This window comes from Lepidochelys kempii, chromosome 5 (assembly GCF_965140265.1).
Source record: "Lepidochelys kempii isolate rLepKem1 chromosome 5, rLepKem1.hap2, whole genome shotgun sequence".
NCBI classification, from domain to species: domain Eukaryota; kingdom Metazoa; phylum Chordata; order Testudines; family Cheloniidae; genus Lepidochelys; species Lepidochelys kempii.
In genome coordinates, this window is record NC_133260.1 from 72,600,448 (window position 1) to 72,616,513 (window position 16,066).

The 16,066-nt window shown below is 44.0% G+C and overlaps 1 protein-coding gene across 4 annotated transcripts in view; it reads right to left on the reverse strand.

Annotated features, from left to right (window-relative positions):
• Positions 1-16,066, reverse strand: part of MCC (MCC regulator of WNT signaling pathway) — a 361,512-nt gene that overhangs the window by 270,923 nt on the left and 74,523 nt on the right. The window lies entirely within an intron of this gene.

A 16,066-nucleotide genomic window follows, 5' to 3' on the forward strand; every position in this document is an offset into this window, starting at 1 on the left:
GGCAACACATATAGTTAAAGTTGCCTAACAACTTCCATTATAAAACCCTGTTTTCAGTGGCTTATAACTTTGCCAGAAGGTGGGAATGAGCAACAGGGGAGGGAACACTTGATGATTACCTGTTCTGTTCATTCCCTCTGAAGCACCTGGCATTAGCCAAGGTCAGAAGACAGGATACTGGGCGAGATGGACTTTTGGTCTGACTCAATATGGTTGTTCTTAAACTTTTCCACAATGAGTATCTGCCTCAGACTGAATATTTTTTGTAAATTACAGATGAAACAGTTTAGCCATTTTTGATTACAGAAAAATACACTGTTTTGCCAATGTTAAAAAAATTAAAACAGTTTCATTTAGAAGCTCTAGAGCCTCCATGTTTTGAGCAGCAACTTGAAATTTATTACCATGGTGTCCCTGCTCAAACCTGGCCAAGTTATGAACTTCTGTAAAATCTCAGTTCATACACATTCAGTAGAGGTTTGTTAGAATTTGGCAGCTAAATTCCCCAAAGATTCCATACCCACTACACTGCAGTACATCTGCATTGAGCATGCTCCAACCCCAAACAGCTCCCAACTTGACAACCAAACTGCAAATATTCTATTCCCACAGAGTGACTGAGCATGCTCCAGCCCAGGACTCCAGAGCCTTAACAGGTATTTTCCTCCTGTTTGGGGCTACTGTTGCACCAGAAGAGAGCAGGGAAACAGTCTCCTGTGCTCTCATTGCTCCCCCTGGTTACTTATCCAGTCCTCAGTTTGAATACCATACAGCAAATAAGATCTGGGACCACACAATGAATGACAAAGATAAAAACTACAAGTGAATAACTGCCCATTCTGTGAGCACCGTCCTTTCTGTGCACTGAATGTGGTAGGGGAGTTATGGGGAAAACGGTAGAGCAGAATCTCAGCCAATGAAGTCAATGAAGCCATGACAATTTACACCAGCTGAGGATCTGCACCCAGAATGTGATCAGGTAATTAAAGATGAAACTAAATTCAAGTTGCACAGGCAACCTCATTGTTTGCATTTCCTAGCTTCTGAGTGCCTGACTTTGCAACCTTAATAATGTACTTTTAACCATTTTAATGTAATCTAATGTACTTTCATAGTGTTCCCCTGTATTCATCTTCTTACCAAGGTAAACAGCTGTAATCTTTTCAAGCTCTCTTCATATGACAGTTTTTCTGTGCCTCAAATCATTTTAGTCACCTTTCGCTAACCCCCCTCTAGTTCTGTAACATCCTTTTCAAGATGGGGTGACCAGTACTGTGCAAAGCATTCGATATCTGGCTGCTCCACTGATGTATTTAATGGCATTATAATGATTGCTGTATTATTCTCCAACCCATTGCACGTGTAATCTAGTTTCTTGTTTGCTTTCTGCCCATAGCTACATCTTGAGTCGAAGTCTTCTTGAGGTATCCACAATGATTCCCAAGTCTTTTCCCTTAAATGATCCAGTTAATTTAGAACCCTCACATACAGGAAGATGTGTAAAATGTCTTATCGATCTATAGTTGATCAAGTATGAAAGCAGTGGGTCAGGCTTGAACATGAATCAGGGTGGAGTAATGATACTAAAACCTATAATGTGTATAGTACACATTTTATTAAAATTAAAGCTGCAGCTGCTCCATTTCATAAAAATTAAGTATAGCCATCTGGCTCCTAGCAAGCTGCCAATGTAGACCCTCAGTTAGGCAAAGTGTGGGTACTGCTACTGTAGATGAAACAGTTCATTGGTATGGATACGGTCTTTGACCTCTTACTGCTTTTCAAACACAAACCAGAAATAATTTTATGAGTGCTAGAACAAATAACTTTGCATCAGACACAAATTTTCATTCAAATAAGATAGCCAGATGGATGTGTATAGAACATCACAGGTTTTGGATAATACATTTTCACTAGATCATTTTGCTCTTTTTGTAGAAGCATTCCATCCTACACTTAAATTTTGACTAGAATTCCATAATCAGCTAAAACCATGGTCTCTCTCTAATTAAATCACTGTCTAAAAACCACTAGCATTGTTACTATAACAATTTTGCAGCTAAATGATGCTGATAGACTAGAAGACTCTCCAGTGAACACAGATTGAAAAGTAATTCATCTGAGAAAGTGAGTTGATTACATTAATGTAGGAATAAACTGGCATAAAGTCAGGAAGCAACAGAGAGTCGTAGTCTTATTCTACAGTTCAGAGTTTTTTGCTTATGTATTAAATCAAATGTTACTGGGTAAAGCTACCACTCTTAAAAAGGGCCATATCTCCATCCACAGGTGCTCAGCACTTGCCGAGTGCATACATAGAAACTGATTCCAATAGGAGTATCAGGCAATCCCAGGCACTTCCCAGGATTAAATCCATACCCATTAAAGCTATTTATTGGGAAGATCTCAATGAACTACTTTAAATAAGACATCCAATAATTGTCACTGTTTTACCATATGTGTCCACTGAATTCTCCTATACCCTAATCCATGAATAGTTCCAATTAGCAGAAAGGTACTAGTTTGCCCAAGTTCAGCTCTCCTGGAAATACTGAAAACTGGCCCATTAGCATCAAGTTATTTCCTAGCTACCTGCTGAGAATCAACCTAAATTTAAACCATTTCCCCATAAGAACAGAAATAAGTTATAATTGTCACTTGATACATCCCAGAGGAAAAGCTTCTGGGGAAATCCAGGAAGCAAATGGATCTTCCTGCAATATCTTCAAGACTGACTGCTGCAAAAGCCTCAGATGCTGCCACAGTAAGGACACAAGCCTTCCAGTGGCGCCTGATGGACGTATTTTATAAAATGAGACCTACCAATCTATGCCAGTCATAAGCAACAGCCTTTCATTCACGCCTTTAAAAACGGCTATTCATCTTCCTTTGCACTTATAATCCCTAGATTCCCCAAACACATCATAATGGTGGGTATCATTATCCCATTTTACATCTGAGGTAACGAAAACATAAAGCGATTAAGTGATTTGCCCAAGCACACACAGTAAGAGAGCGGCAAAGTAGACACCAGAATCTAGATCTGCTTGTCTCTTGGACACTATTTTCAATCCACTAGGCCACAGCGGCCCATAAGCAATTATAAGTAATACTATCAGGTTAACTCAAAGGCTTTCTAGTGGACTGTGTTCCTCTAAAATATCCATTAACATTCAAAGAGGACATTTATTAATCAATGATCATTAATTACTCAATGAAATGACAGTCAGTCATAATAAATGAAATAATGATCAGCTAGGAAAAAAACAAGGAGCTTATTAATGAGGTAATACAAAATGGGTAAAACATCAGTGTGACAGCGACATAATCAAGTATAATAAAAGCTTTATATTGGTGTTTGCAGGGAGCAGAAATGCATGGAGAGTTGATTCAAAAATATACATATATATTTTCCCCTCAACTCGCTAGAAGGGGATATACCACAAAGCTAATATATAATAATCTCATCTTAAAAGGAAATAGAGCTAAATGAAACAAGAAATCACAAGAGAGGCATGAGGTCTGGTCTATATTGCAGAACAGGTACTGGTGTAATCAAAAGGATTAGATACTGTTTTAATCTAATACAGTTTAAGAATGCTTTAAACTGATTTAACTGCATATATATTAGCAGTTTGTACCACTGTAATCACTTTAATAATATAAGTGTAAGTTGTCCAAAATAGACAAGCCCTTAAATGTTTCTGTCAGAATAAGTCCAAAATATATCTCCAAGTAATGTGAAGTGTGCACACAGTAGTAGATGTGGGTACCACTGCCCTCAAGTGGCTGGACTACAGAATATAAAACCCCTAACTGCCAAAGAAGGTTTTCCTATAGCTTGAGTAGTAGAGGCCTTCTCTTGTAAGCCAAAGGCTGTGCTCTATCCAGCTCCCAGGATCCACGTATACTAAATATATGAGATGACTATTATGTGGGCATGTGCATGACCATTGAGTTAATAGAGTCGACTGTATATTATTCATTCTTGCTTGTATGGAGCTAAAATGGCTTATCCTCTGTAGTGTATCTGTATATTAATTCAGACTATTGTTCAGACTGTTTTGTTCTGTAAAAGAACTAATTAAATGAAAGGTTTCAGAGTAACAGCCGTGCATCCGATGAAGTGAGCTGTAGCTCACGAAAGCTCATGCTCAAATAAATTGGTTAGTCTCTAAGGTGCCACAAGTCCTCCTTTTCTTTTTAATTAAATGAAGTTAATAAAAACAAAAAAAAATTATGAATACATCCCCAACTTATATTGGCTCAATAGTCCCATATCTGTCATGGTTATATACAGACTAGCCCCCTCTACAGGGCGGGCACAATTACATTTTCAATCATACAAGTCTCATTCATGATGTTATGCTGTCTTGATTGGGGAGGGGAGGGGAGGGGAGGCGAGGGGCAACAATTACCATTCAATTTTAAGATACTTTACAATTAAAAAGCACACCACTGTGCTCCTTATTTAAAATGGATAAAGAAGTGCAAGCATAGATATAAATGAAAATGCCTTTTTCCATAAGAGTATTTAATTTGGGTTTTACCCCAATTTTTTCACTTTGACTAATTCCCTCACCCCTCCACAAAACCAAAATGTTGACTTTCAAATACTGTCCTCAGAGATTTTGCAGTTTTGATATTTTAGCTTCTTGCTAGGGAAATAATTAGGTTGCAAAAACTCAGATTTGACTGCTCAACTAGTATTGCACACGTACATACATATAATCAGCACACCCAACTCCTGTGCTTTATAGTAATAACCAGAGGGAAGAGAGTGGTAAACATGATGAGTTGGAGGGAGGAAGGAAGTGCATTTGTGGGTGGAGGTAATATGGGGGTTTTACAAGGCGTGAATAAGAGTAATTTCCTCTTTACTAGCGCTTTACATCTTCAAAGATATGTACAAACTAGCTGATCAATCAATCCTCACTACACCCCAGTAAATAGTAGCCCCATTTTAAAGATCAGAACATAGACACACAACTCAAGTGATTTGCACAAGGCTACACAGAGAATCAATGGCAGAACTGATATTAGAGTTCAGCAGTTCCTGGATCTCTGAGAATCATCCTTAATAGAATTTATAAATCCCACAGTAGTTCTGTTTGCTATATGGATGTAAGTTAGCCTCTACAATAGCAATCAGCAAATAGTAGGGAACTGATGTCAGTAATAGGAGTACATCTGAAGGTTTTTGTATACGTAGAGATTCTAGATAGTGAGTACACACGTAAATTGATGCTGTTATTGCCACAAGTCAACATAAAATGTTATTTGAACAGTATTTATTTCAACCAAGTAGCAGAACAGAGTACTCCAACCCTACCTGGAAGTACACTTCAAAGGTTTGCTCCACGATATTTGGGAAACAAAGAAGATACCTTGGCACCCTTCATTGATGGAGAAAAAGGACAGTGTTCATGCTTTACCCAGGCTTGGCTGAAAACACTGACGAGAACTCTGAGTGAGATAAATTTTTTAGACAACTGAGTTACATGTCAGCTAAATTTAGTCTCTAGAAGGCGCGTTCCGCTTTTGTTTTACATGTAACCATTTCTTGCCAATATTCTTATTCACTATTACTTGAGTCTCTAATCTTTGATAAATATATTTATAGTGAAAACAAGAGTAAGTTTAAGGGCTGTGGTGTTACGCAAAGTTCTGTTCCTGAGTTGAATCTTACAACCTGATGTGTACTGTTTCTTTGGAAACAACAGGCCTGGTCATTCTGAGTATGTTCAGTGGAAAAAGGGCTGGGCAATGCAGGGAACACTGAGGACTTGGGGATTGGTGTGAGTCTATCACTACCTGTACAGCAAGAGCAAAGCTTGCAGAGGCCTGGAAGGCAGCGTTTCTGCTGCCAGTGGATGTTGGTTTCAGAGAGCTGATCCACAGCAGCCAGAAATAAGACTTCCTCATGCTAAGGGCAGGTGTTGGTGCGGTGCCTCGCAACCCTGGGTACCCTTGAGAAAGATGACGAATACCTACAAGCAATGCCATCAGGAATAATCACCCAGGAGTGGTTCACTCGCAGTGTTAAGATTATCAGCAAGGCAGGTAATAAGGTTAGGGTTAGCCCTGGCCAGCCTGCACTGAGTCTAGTGTCTTATTTCAACCAGCTGACAATCTGGGCAATGGTGCTGCAATGGGAAGGAGACCCCAAAGGCAACTGAATTTCACTCTCTTCTAGGGATTTTGACTGATTCGTCTAGGACGAGGGACTGGACTGAGAATTGCAGAGAAGCAGATGCCTATCACAACCATCTAAGGCTATGTCTACACTACAGCTTATAGAAAAGGAGTACTTGTGGCACCTTAGAGACTAACAAATTTATTAGAGCATAAGCTTTCGTCAGCTACAGCTCACTTCATCGGATGCATACAGTGAAAAATATAGTGGGGAGATTTTATATACACAGAGAACATGAAACAATGGGTGTTACCATACACACTGTAATAAGAGTGATGAGGAAAGGTGAGCTATTACCAGCAGGAGAGCCGGGGGCGGGGTGGACCTTTTGTAATGATAATCAAGGTGGGCCATTTCCAGCACTTTACAAGAATGGGGGGGGGGGAATAAACAAGGGGAAATAGTTTTACTTTGTGTAATGACCCATCCACTCCCAGTCTTTATTCAAGCCTAAGTTAACTGTATCCAGTTTGCAAATTAATTCCATTCAGCAATCTCTCGTTGGAGTCTGTTTTTGAAGTTTTTTGTTGAAGAACTGCAACTTTTAGGTCTGCAATCGAGTGACCAAAGAGATTGAAGTGTTCTCCGACTGGTTTTTGAATGTTATAATTCTTGATGTCTGATTTGTGTCCATTTATTCTTTTACATAGAGACTGTCCATTTTGGCCAATGTACATGGCAGAGGGGCATTGCTGGCACATGATGGCATATATCATATTGGTAGATGTGCAGGTGAACGAGCCTCTGATAGTGTGGCTGATGTGATTAGGCCCTATGATGGTGTACCCTGAATAGATGTGTGGACACAGTTGGCAACGGGCTTTGTTGCAAGGATAGGTTCCAGGGTTAGTGTTTTTGCTGTGTGGTTCCTGGTGAGTATTTGCTTCAGGTTGGAGGGCTGTCTGTAAGCAAGGACTGGCCTGTCTTCCAAGATCTGAGAGAGTAATGGGTTATCCTTCAGGATAGGCTGTAGATCCTTGATGATGAATTGGAGAGGTTTTAGTTGGGGGCTGAAGGTGATAGCTAGTGGCGTTCTGTTATTTTCTTTGTTGGGCATAACTTATGTCACTCTGGGGTGTGAATAAACCACCCTCCTGAGCAACATAAGTTAAATCCACATAAGTGCTGGTGTGGACAGCGCTATGTCTGTGGGAGAGTTTCTCCCACCCACACAGCTACCACCTCACGCAGAGGTGGTTTTATTATGCCAATAGGAGAGCTCTCTCCCATTGGCACAGAGTATCTACCAGATGCGTGGCAGCTGCACCGCTGTATGTGTAGACAAGCCCTAAGCTCATCAACACTGTCGGGTCTGTCAGGCAACTCGTAGTCAATTGTGGCTGACCCTGTTGAGAGATAAAGCAGTTTGAGCACATGCTCCTATCCATCCTTCACTACGGAAGACAGACCATCCACCAGAGCAACCAGTGCAGCAGTCTCAGACATATCATGGTCTGCAACCTCACTGTAAGACACAAGTAAGACACTAGCAGAGGTCTGATGTTATTGATGGTAGCTCTGCACCAGCTTTTCAGTTACCTTGTTCAAGAATGGTAGATATGATGGCAAATGACAAGACTGTTGGTACTGATCGCTTTTGAAGTGCCAGCCAGCCACTACAGCATGCGCCAGGGAGCCCAGTAGACTCCCCTCACTGAAGGAGCCATTGACAGAATCAGCAGAGGACCTGGGATCTCATTATTGCTTTTTATGAGGTGTCAATCACATGCAGTGGTTTGAACTTTCTTAAGCACTTTGGAGAACTTCTGATACAACAAACTGTCTACCTTCTGGGTAAGAAATGAATCATAGAATCATAGAATCATAGAATATCAGGGTTGGAAGGGACCCCAGAAGGTCATCTAGTCCAACCCCCTGCTCGAAGCAGGACCAATTCCCAGTTAAATCATCCCAGCCAGGGCTTTGTCAAGCCTGACCTTAAAAACCTCTAAGGAAGGAGATTCTACCACCTCCCTAGGTAACACATTCCAGTGTTTCACCACCCTCTTAGTGAAAAAGTTTTTCCTAATATCCAATCTAAACCTCCCCCACTGCAACTTGAGACCATTACTCCTCGTTCTGTCATCTGCTACCATTGAGAACAGTCTAGAGCCATCCTCTTTGGAACCCCCTTTCAGGTAGTTGAAAGCAGCTATCAAATCCCCCCTCATTCTTCTCTTCTGCAGGCTAAACAATCCCAGCTCCCTCAGCCTCTCCTCATAACTCATGTGTTCTAGACCCCTAATCATTTTTGTTGCCCTTCGCTGGACTCTCTCCAATTTATCCACATCCTTCTTGTAGTGTGGGGCCCAAAACTGGACACAGTACTCCAGATGAGGCCTCACCAATGTCGAATAGAGGGGAACGATCACGTCCCTCGATCTGCTCGCTATGCCCCTACTTATACATCCCAAAATGCCATTGGCCTTCTTGGCAACAAGGGCACACTGCTGACTCATATTCAGCTTCTCGTCCACTGTCACCCCTAGGTTCTTTTCCGCAGAACTGCTGCCTAGCCATTCGGTCCCTAGTCTGTAGCGGTGCATTGGATTCTTCCATCCTAAGTGCAGGACCCTGCACTTATCCTTATTGAACCTCATCAGATTTCTTTTGGCCCAATCCTCCAATTTGTCTAGGTCCTTCTGTATCCTATCCCTCCCCTCCAGCGTATCTACCACTCCTCCCAGTTTAGTATCATCCGCAAATTTGCTGAGAGTGCAATCCACACCATCCTCCAGATCATTTATGAAGATATTGAACAAAACCGGCCCCAGGACTGACCCTTGGGGCACTCCACTTGATACCGGCTGCCAACTAGACATGGAGCCATTGATCACTACCCGTTGAGCCCGACAATCTAGCCAGCTTTCTACCCACCTTATAGTGCGTTCATCCAGCCCATACTTCCTTAACTTGCTGACAAGAATACTGTGGGAGACCGTGTCAAAAGCTTTGCTAAAGTCAAGAAAAATACATCCACTGCTTTCCCTTCATCCACAGAACCAGTAATCTCATCATAAAAGGCGATTAGATTAGTCAGGCATGACCTTCCCTTGGTGAATCCATGCTGGCTGTTCCTGATCACTTTCCTCTCATGCAAGTGCTTCAGGATTGATTCTTTGAATGGACACTGTGTACAGTATACTTCAATTTCTGGGAGCCAGAGTGCAACCCAGATCCTAGGAATGCAATCTGTACAGCAGGGGAAGAATTTCTCACTGCGTCAGGTGAAGGGGTTGAGAATGTGGAAAAGCAGTCCCATTTGCCAAATGAGTTCACAATATGGAATATTTCAGTCAGTCATGGCTTTGTAGTCAAGAGTGTATACAAATAAGTATCTTTTTTACATCTCCCTTGTGGCTATAATAGGAATGCAAGATTTCCTTGTGCCATAGTCTGTCAGGTTCAACTTTAGGTTATTAGTAATTTAACAGTGTTCAGACTGGCAGCTGAGAGGTGAAAGGCTCCACATTCTATGAAGAAACTCCTGAGTCATCCAGTCTGTCCTTTATTTACCTCTTTGTTGCTGCCATGTCCCTTACTATCCAAGGTTTTAGACTGACTCATGAAGACTTCTCCCACCAGCGGATAATCTGACTGTAAAAATGCCTATTTTCAGCATGCCAATTTCCTCTTTGGCGATTCTTTACTCAGTAGGTAAGATATGACTATTGAAAATTAACACCATTCTTTAATAATCTTCAGTGGGCAGAAAAATGACAATGGTGGCTGTGACACAGAGACTCCTTAGCAAAGGGTCCTCTGTTCTTTGCAAACAACTCTCACCTCAGACCTGACAAACTCACTACATCAAACACATCTTACAAGATACTTATGCATAAAAATTAACATCAGATATCTACAGAAAGCTCATAACTTGTCAAGATTCATGATCATTGCGGGATGTATCTACAGGTAATTGTGACGGTTTGCCCCCCTTCGGATGCCACCTGATGTGCTAAGATACCACTGAGCCTGCCTGTTATGCCAGCCTAGGCACCCTTTTCACCTGTCTTGCTGAGCCAGGCTATGAAGCCTCCTCCAGCACACACAAGCAGGGACACACCCAACTGCAGAACAACACAGACACTGAGATCAACTTTGGGAAGACTCAGCTTGAGGGACTTGGGCCAGCACTCAGGTGTCCACCTCCCTTGGAGTGCAGACCCAAAGGTATATTATGAAATCCACCTCCTCCCTCAATGTGGAGGAAGGTATGCACAGCCTCCCTCTGCCCCCTCCCAATTATGAACTGTTATATTATAAACGAGAAATAAGTTTATTAATTACATAAGGTGAATTTTAAGTGAATATAAGAGACAACAGACAAAACAAAGCAGATTACTGAGCAAATAAAACAAAATACGCATGCTAAGCTCAATATATTTAAGAAACAGGTTACAAAAAGTAATTTCTTACCCTAAATGTTGTTTTAGGCAGGTTGAAAAGTTTCTGTAGCTTAGAATTCCAGTTATATTTTTTTTTAGACTGGACCCTGTCTTAGCCTGGACTCCCCCTTGTCTTCCCTTCAGGTATCTTTAGCAGTCTTTCTTCTTGGGCAGACAGACCATGGAGAGGAGTCCTGTTTGCCTTCCTCCCCACCCTTAAATAAGGTTAACATAAGGCAGGAATCCTTTGTTTCCCAAACTTGAACCCCCTCCCCTTTTAGTTAGCCTTGCACCATACTAAGGCCCCATCTACACTGGCAAGTTTCTGCGCAGTAAACAGCTTTCTGCGCTGTAACTCCTGAGGTGTACACACGGCCAAGCCACTTCGTACACAGAAACTGCGCAGTTGTAGCGCTCTAAAAAAACCACCCCGACGAGAGGTGTGGAGCTTTCTGCGCCAGGGCTATAGTGCTGCGGTGCCAGTGTGGACACCGTGGCGATTACAGAGCTGCGACTGGCCTCCGGGAGGTGTCCCACAATGCCTGTTCTCGCCTCTCTGGTCATCGGTTTGAACTCCGGTTTGAACTCTACTGCCCTGCCCTCAGGTGACCAACCATCATTCCCACCCCGTACATTCCTTTGCGTATTTGAAAGTCCCCTTCCTGTTTGCTCGGTTATGCATGCCGTGGTCTCAGCGCATCTTTCCAGGTGGCCATGCCTGCTCCACGCACCAGGTGATTCCCCCGCTTAGAGCAATGCCGAGCTGCTGGACCTCATCGGCATTTGGGGAGAGGAAGCTGTCCAGTCCCAACTGCGCTCCAGCTGTAGCAAATATGATATGGACAGATTTCACGATGCATGATAGAAAGGGGCCATGACCGGGACACATTGCAGTGTAGGGTAAAAGTGAAGGAGCTGTGGAATGCCTACCACAAGGCATGGGAGGCAAACCGCTGCTCCCATGCTGTGCCCACGAGCTGCCGGTTCTACAAAGAGCTGGTCGTGATACTCGGTGGCGACCCCACCTCCACTGCGAAGGCCCCTGTGGAAACTTTGTTGGTTCATGTGCCAGTCAAGAGTGGATCGAGCCAGGAGGAGGAAATCTTGGACGAAGAAGGGGAGGGGGACTCAGAGGCAGAGGATGGCTCGGAAGAGATGAATGCAGTCAGGAGTTCTTTTCTACCCTGGAGGAGCCTAGACAGTCACAGCAGCAGGACCTTGGCGAAGTGCAAACAGGAGAGGAGGCCCCAGGTAAGTGGATCTGATTTGGGGAATTGCTGAAGCAATGTACATGGCAGAGGAGCATTGCTGGCACATGATTGCAGGAGGGTTGCAGAAAGCAGGCTTGTCTCCCATTGCATGCCTATTCTGAGCGGCGGAACAGGCTGATTCACGGAAATCTCCCTCAGAGATCTCCAGGAAACTCTCGTGGAGATGCTGGGCAAACCTCTGCTGCAGGTTCCTCGGCAGAGCTGCTTTGTTTCTTGCCCGATTAATGGTAACTTTCTCACGCCACTGTGCCGTCATGGGGGTGGGAGGACCATTGCTGCACACAGGTGAGCCGCATAGGGGCCAGGGCAGAAGCTGCAGGCTTGGAAAAGACTCTCCTTTGATTCCCTGCTTACCCTCAGCAGCGAGAGATCTTCCATAATGATCACATCCTGTGGAAAGTATGGGGACAGTGCTGGCTCTCCCCAAGAGCCATATGCCCAGTGAGCAGCAGGGTCCAGGAAGAATGACTTACCCTGCCCCTGCAGCTACTACCATTTTGGGGGTCTTGAGGCCTGGGGTCAGCCAGTTAGTGACAGGTGTGTGAGTACTGGCTGTGTTTTAAAGCACCACCAACACACTCTTATCAACCTGCTGGCTCCACTCTCTACCCGCAGCATTCCACTCCTCACAGTCCAGCAGTGTGGACTCCCACTACCCACTGCACTCAACACCCATCCCTCTGCAGTTTGGCCCTGCTGAAGTACAGCACCCGCTGCATTGTACTCCCAAGGAGAAGCTTGGGTATGATCCCTGGACATACACAAATCTGTAGCCGTCTTGGGACCCCTCCTCCTTTGGAGACCTTCCCTTCCCCCATCCCCCTCCCTCCAGATGTATTCTTGTCATTTGACTCTCTCCTCCGGTTGCACCTTAAAGACTAACAAATTCATTTGGGCATAAGCTTTCATGGGTAAAAAACCCACTTCTTTAATGCATGGAGTGAAAATTATAGATGCAGGCATAAATATACTGACACATGAAGAGAAGGGAGTTACCTTACAAGTGGAGAACCAGTGTTGAAGGCCAATTTAGTCAAAGTAGTCCACTCCCAATAACTGATGAGGATGTGTCAATACCAAGAGAGGGAAAGTTGCTTCTGTAGTGAGCCAGCCACTCTCAGTCCCTATTCAAGCCCAAATTAATGGTGTTAAATTTGCAAATGAATTGTAGCTCTGCAGTTTCTCTTTGAAGTCTGTTTTTGAAGTTTTTTGTTGAAGTATGACTACTTTTAAATCTGTTATAGCATGTCCAGGGAGATTGAAGTGTTCTCCTACTGGCTTTTGTATGTTACCATTCCTGATATCTGATTTGTCCATTTATTCTTTTACACAGAGACTGTCCGGTTTGGCCAATGTACATGGCAGAGGGGCATTGCTGGCACATGATGGCATAGATCACATTGGTAGATGTGCAGGTGAATGAGTCCCTGACGGTGTGGTTCATGTGGTTGGGTCCTCTGATGGTGTCGCTAGAGTAGATATGGGGACAGAGTAGGCAACAGGGTTTGTTATAGGGATTGGTTCCTGCGTTAGTGTTTCTGTAGCGTGGTGTGTAGTTGCTGGTGAGTATTTGCTTCAGGTTGGGGGGCTGTCTGTAAGCGAGGACTGGCCTGTCTCCCAAGGTCTGTGAAAGTGAGGAATCATTTTCCAGGATAGGTTGTAGATTGTGGATGATGTGCTGGAGAGGTTCTAGATGGGGGCTAAACATGATGGCCAGTGGTGTTCTGTTATTTTCCTTGTTGGGCCTGTCCTGTAGTAGGTGACTTCTGGGTACCCATCTAGCTCTGTCAATCTGTTTCCTCACTTCCCCAGGTGGGTAGTGTAGTTTTAAGAATGATTGATAAAGATCTTGTAGGTGTATGTCTCTGTCTGACGGATTGTTTTTGCAGATACGGACTAACACGGCTACCCCTCTGATACTCTCCTCCGGTCGCTGTCTTTTTAAAAAAGAATTGTGTTGGTTTGAAAGCAATCTTTATTCTATTAAGTGAAAGCAAAAAGAGCACTGCAATGTAACATACAATTATGTTAAGGCCCCTTTTTGCATCACATACACCAATCACCTCCTAGCATTACAAGCACTGCAATCCTGAGCAAAGCAACAAATATTAGTGGCTTTCAGCCTCAAATTGCTGCCTCAAGGCATCCCTGATCTTTATGGCCACGCACTGTGCCCCTCCAATAGCCCTGGTCTCTGGCTGTTCAAACTCAGCTCCAGGCGCTGAGCTTCTGCGGTCCAGCCCTGAGTAAAGCTTTCACTCTTCCCTTCACAAATATTATGGAGCGTACAGCACACGGTTATAAGCATAGGAATATTGTCATTTGCCATGTCCAGCTTCCCATATAGGCATCGCTAGCGGGCTTTTAAATGGTCAAATGCACACTCAACAGTCATTCTGCACTTGCTCAGCCTGTTGTTGAACCGCTCCTTGCTGCTGTCAAGTTGCCCCGTGTATGGCTTCATAAGCCACGGCATTAAGGGGTAGGCGGTGTCTCCCAGGATCACAATGGGCATTTCGACTTTCCCTACAGTGATCTTCTGGTCTGGGAAGAAAGTCCCTCCTTGCAGCTTCCTGAACAGGCCTGTGTTCCAAAAGACGCATGCATCATGCACCTTTCTGGACCAGCCTGCGTTAATGTCTGTGAAACGTACATGGTGATCCACAAGCGCCTGGAGAACCATTGAGAAATACCCTTTGCAATTAATGTACTCGGTGGCTAGGTGGTCAGGTGCCAGAATTGGAACGTGCATGCCATCTATCGCCCCTCTGCAGTTAGGGAAGCCCATTTGTGCAAAGCCATCCACAATACCACGCACGTTGCCCAGAGTCATGGTCTTTCAGAGCAGGATGCGATTAATGGCCCGACACACTTCCATCAACATGACTCCAACAATTGACTTTCCCACTCCAAATGGGTTAGCAGTCTGCAGTAGCCAGCTTCCACAGTGCAATCGCTATGTGCTTCTCCAATGACAGGGCAGCTCTCATTCTCGTGTCCTTGTGCCGCAGGGATGGGGTGAGCTCATCACACAGTCCCATGAATGTGGCTTTCCTCATCCAAAAGTTCTGCAGCCACGCTCGTCATCCCAGACTTGCATCACGATGTGATCCCACCACTCAGTGCTTGTTTCCAGAGCCTAAAAGCGGCATTCCACTGTGGTCAGCACCTCTGTGAATGCCACAAGCATTCTCATGTCGTAGCTACTACACCTGGTGAGATCAACATCACATTCATCTTGACTTTGTAGTTTAAGGAATAACTCCACTGCCACTCATGACGTGTTGGTCAGAGCGAGCAGCATACTGGTCAGCAGTTCGGGATCCATTCCTGCAGCCCAAAGAGGCAGGACATGCAGTACACAAACCATTGAAAGATGGCGCCAAATGCAGCTGGAAGCACAAGGATTGCTGGGATGCAAAGCAATGCATCACGGGGCATTGGGACTGGCCCCAGGATGCCCCACGACCCACTCCGCCTTCCCACAAGTCTTAGCCACAAAAGAGAAAGAGATGCTCTGTGGGATACCTGCCCAGAGTGCACCACTCCAAATAGCGCTGCAAGTGCCACAAGTGAGAACACGCTACTGCGCAGGCAGCTGTCAGTGTGAACACACAACAGCGGTTTTCCTTCAGTGCTTTCTGAGCGGTGCTGTAACTTTTCCAGTGTAGACGTGCCCTAAGACTTTCAAGGGAAAACCCTCAGAGGCAACTGCAAACAATCAAAACCACTTACAGGTTAAAAAACCCACAAACACTACTACAACAAGGCAGGGGTTTGTCCTGTCTATGAATAGGAACAAAAGGCTGTTTCCAGTACAACACAGAGGAGGCAAAGGGCCTCTGGATTCATTCAAACCCCTTGAGGAGTGGGATGTTTTCATGAATGTTTGGACCTGGGTTCTTGTGACACTAGCCAGCTCTGTAATAGACTGCATTTGGGGGGGAAACCTACTTTAATTAGCTAGGAACGGTAGCTATTAATAAGTGGGACCCAGGATTGTGTTTTATGATTTTGTTTTGTATTTTAACCATTTGTTTCCATCATTTTCTCATTTCTACTTAAATCTTTACCCTTTCTTAAATAAACCTAGTTGTGTTTTATTGTCAGTGCTCACAAGTGTTGTGTGGTTTACAGCAGTGGTGGATATAATGTAAAACTGGTAAATTGGGATACACTGCACGATTGGGGGCAGTGGAATTTTTGAGAGT